The sequence below is a fragment of the Nannobrachium achirus genome, assembly GCF_963921795.1.
Source record: "Nannobrachium achirus genome assembly, chromosome: 22".
Taxonomy (NCBI): Eukaryota; Metazoa; Chordata; class Actinopteri; order Myctophiformes; family Myctophidae; genus Nannobrachium; species Nannobrachium achirus.
The window spans coordinates 49,466,428-49,470,782 of NC_137829.1; positions in this window are offsets into that span (position 1 = coordinate 49,466,428).

Here is a 4,355-nt window from a genome sequence, read left to right on the forward strand (position 1 = left end):
CGCAGCGCGGCACTCTGTGCCGCACTGTGAGCTTGTGTATCTGACTATTTATATTAGTTAAAGCACAACATAATGCAGTGAATCCTTGTACCTAGGGCCCATAATTTGGTGCGACACCCCTGCCACTGGTATTGTAATTGTAGCAGACACGTAGTCCACATAACAGCTCTGACAGATTGATAAAACCCGTTCGCGGAAACGGCTCCAAATGTCATGGATCATGGAACCCGATTCCGGTTCCTCAATGTTGGATCCGGTTCCTGCGGTTCCTCCAGTTCTGGATCCCAACCCTACATGAGGCAGATAATTGATGATTCCAGGCCTATGGGTAATTCATTATGCAACTCAAACGTCAGCAGCAGCGGACATCAAACCCTCTGATCGGCCAGCACTACGCCTTACTCCAGGGGGTGCGTTGCCTCATGGGGGCTCAAGTCCTGCTTCTGGACGGCGGCACGCTTGCCTCGTTTTGAATGTTTTTACTGGCACGTGTCGTCAACCGTATTAGAACGTTCGGGAGCGATAGCGGCACTTCCGCATTCCAGTGGGAATGCGGGACTACTGGGAATGTTGAAGTGCCGTCGCCCGTGCCGTACACATGTGTCAAGAGGGGTGACGCAACGGGTGACCCAACTCGCCACCACGGTTGTTATATTAGTACGACCCATGGAGTAAGAAATGTAGGCTACAGGTGAACGCAACAATAGAAACATATAGGCTACAGGTGAACTCAACAATAGGACACATCCATAACGGGGCTGACAGACATGAATACAGCACAGTATGACAAAACAGTGCAGAGGACTAACAGTATAGTCCATGCGGGCATGCAAACATAACAAACGCGCAGACAAACTCAATGGCTCACGCTCAATGAGCCAGCAAAGCCTGTTGTGTAGGTGTAGGCCATTGTATGAATAGTGTAGCAGTAGTTGATTAGTCAGAGAAGGGGGACAAAACGGACCTAGAATAACAAACACTAAAGAAAGCAAAAACATTAAGTCGTTCACAGAGCATTGAGGAGTTGAGTTATGTAGATCACACACCTGACTGGCGATGAGCCATTCCTTAAGGTTGTGTGTTCAAATGGTTTGTACGTTTAGCACTCGGGTGGCGCAGCGGTAAAGTACCTGCCCACCACCATGGAGGTCAGGGACATGCAGGGAATGTTAGAGAGGCAGGGACTGAAATTTCTAAAAGGACACTTTTGGTGAAAAATCGAAAATAGTAGACCTCCAAGCCCACAACGCGTCGCAGCACGACGTGTTGTGGGCTTGGAGGTCGGCAATTTCTGGAGATGTGACGTGGCATGGATTTCTACACAAAGAATTGCAATTCTTTCAACATAAGATGCTTTGTTCAAGTTCAGGAGAGTTTGGACAAGGCAATGCTCTTGAATGCTGCCTTCAGGTATGTCATGGAAAGAGGTCCTTTGCATTTCTTTCACCACAGTAAAAAATGCATTGATGGAGGGGCACAAGCCCCCTTTGATGTCTATGTGTGCACGTGCCTGATGGAGGTTGTGGGTTCGATTCCACCGTGGTGAATCCAGCTTTGTCGGGTGTCTAGACGAATACAGTTGGCCCGTCCGTGTTTGGGGGAGGGAAGCTGGGTGTGGAGGGTGATATTGGCCATTGCACGTATTCCTATGTAGGGATGGAGCTCGTTAAATGGTAAATGGTGCATTTATATAGCGCTTTTATCCAAGGCGCTTTACATAGATTGTGCATTACATTCACCCATTCACACACACACATTCATACACCGGTGGCGGAGGAAACCATGCAAGGCACCAACCTGCTCACCAGGAGCAATGTGGGGTTCAGAGTCTTGCTCAAGGACCCTTCGACATTAACTCAGGGGGAGCCCGGATTCGAACTGGGAACACTTCGGGAACCCTTTGTGCTCTAATAACGGTTTCTCTACCCCTGAGGTGAGCGTTCATTTGTATTGACTAGAGGTTCGCGGCCCTTCGGGCCGCTCACATCTAGAGATCGCGCCTGCTTTGCAGGCGCTCACAGCTACGTTGCAGCAGTGATCCACCCACATCCATCCATCCACATCCATCCATCCATCCATCCATCCATCCATCCACACACACATCCATCCATCCATCCATCCATCCACATCCATCCATCCATCCATCCATCCACATCCATCCATCCACATCCATCCATCCATCCATCCACATCCATCCATCCATCCATCCATCCATCCATCCATCCACATCCATCCATCCATCCATGCATCCATCCATCCACATACATGCATCCATCCACATCCATCCATCCATCCACATCCATCCATCCATGCATCCATGCATCCATCCATCCATCCACATCCATCCATCCATCCACATCCATCCATCCACATCCATCCATCCATCCATCCATCCATCCATCCACATCCATCCATCCACATCCATCCATCCATCCATCCATCCACATCCATCCATCCACATCCATCCATCCATCCACATCCATCCATCCACATCCATCCATCCATCCATCCACATCCATCCACCCATCCACATCCATCCATCCGTCCATCCACATCCATCCATCCATCCACATCCATCCATCCATCCATCCATCCATCCACATCCATCCATCCATCCATCCATCCATCCATCCATCCATCCACATCCATCCATTCACATCCATCCATCCATCCATCCACCCATCCATCCATCCATCCACATCCATCCATCCACATCCATGCATCCATCCATCCACATCCATGCATCCATCCATCCATCCATCCATCCATCCATCCATCCATCAATCCATCCATCCATCCATCCATCCATCCATCCATCCACATCCATCCATCCATCCATCCACTTACTGTACTGTACTTTACTGTACTCTACTGTACCTTACTGTACTGTACTTTACTGTACTGTACTTTACTGTACTCTACTGTACCTTACTGTACTGTACTTTAAAGTACTCTACTGTACCTTACTATACTGTACTTTAATGTACTCTACTGTACCTTACTATACCTTACTGTACTGTACTTTAATGTACTCGACTGTACTCTACTTTACCTTACTGTACTGTACTTTAATGTACTCTACTGTACTCTACTTTACCTTACTCTACTGTACCTTACTATACCTTACTGTACTGTACTTTAACTCATCTGCCGCCTTACACGTTTATAAACGTTCTATTTTGCCCAGCTATCTACCGCCTCACACGTTACTGTACGTTCTACCATTTTTGGCCACTGGGGGTCACTGTTCACTAATATATGAGACAGCAATGGGTTCACTGCTCTTTGGGCAGCCTGTGATGCTGATAAAAAAATATAAAAATGTTATTCATGTAATCAGCTTTCTGCACACCTTCTTCAAGATGGCTGCCAAAATGGCCACCATCCACATGCTGTAATTGTTTGTGTGTGTTAATCTAAAAATAGATTTTTCTTGGGGTTGATTATATGTTTCTGCCAACTGCAAGGGGGCAATGGACATCTTCTGAGAGCTTATTTTTTTTCAAAAAATGTTTATTTATTTATTTATTTTCAATTTTTTTTTTGTAAAAAGCCGGGCAGTACTAAGATAGATTTCTTTTTAACCCTTGGCAGGCATTGTGTTAATGTACTCTACTGTACTCTACTTTACCTTACTGTACTGTACTTTAATGTACTCTACTGTACTCTACTTTACCTTACTGTACTGTACTTTAATGTACTCTACTGTACTCTACTTTACCTTACTGTACTTTGCTGTACTCTACTGTACTCTACTTTACCTTACTGTACTTTGCTTTACTCTACTGTACCTGACTGTACCGTATTGTACTGTACTTTGCTGTACTCTACTGTACCTTGCTGTCCCGTATTGTACTGTACTTTGCTGTACTCTACTGTACCTTGCTGTACCATATTGTACTGTACTTTGCTGTACTCTACTGTACCTTGCTGTACCGTATTGTACTGTACTTTGCTGTACTCTACTGTACTTTGCTGTACCGTATTGTACTGTACTATGCTGTACCTTGCTGTACTGTATCTTACTGTACTACCTTACTGTACTGTACTTTAATGTACTCTACTGTACCTTACTGTACTGTACTTTAATGTACTCTACTGTACCTTACTATACCTTACTGTACTTTAATGTACTCTACTTTACCTTACTTTACCTTACTGTACTGTACTTTAATGTACTCTACTGTACTCTACTTTACCTTACTGTACTGTACTTTAATGTACTCTACTGTACTCTACTTTACCTTACTGTACTTTGCTGTACTCTACTGTACTCTACTTTACCTTACTGTACTGTACTTTAATGTACTCTACTGTACTCTACTTTACCTTACTGTACTTTGCTGTACTCTACT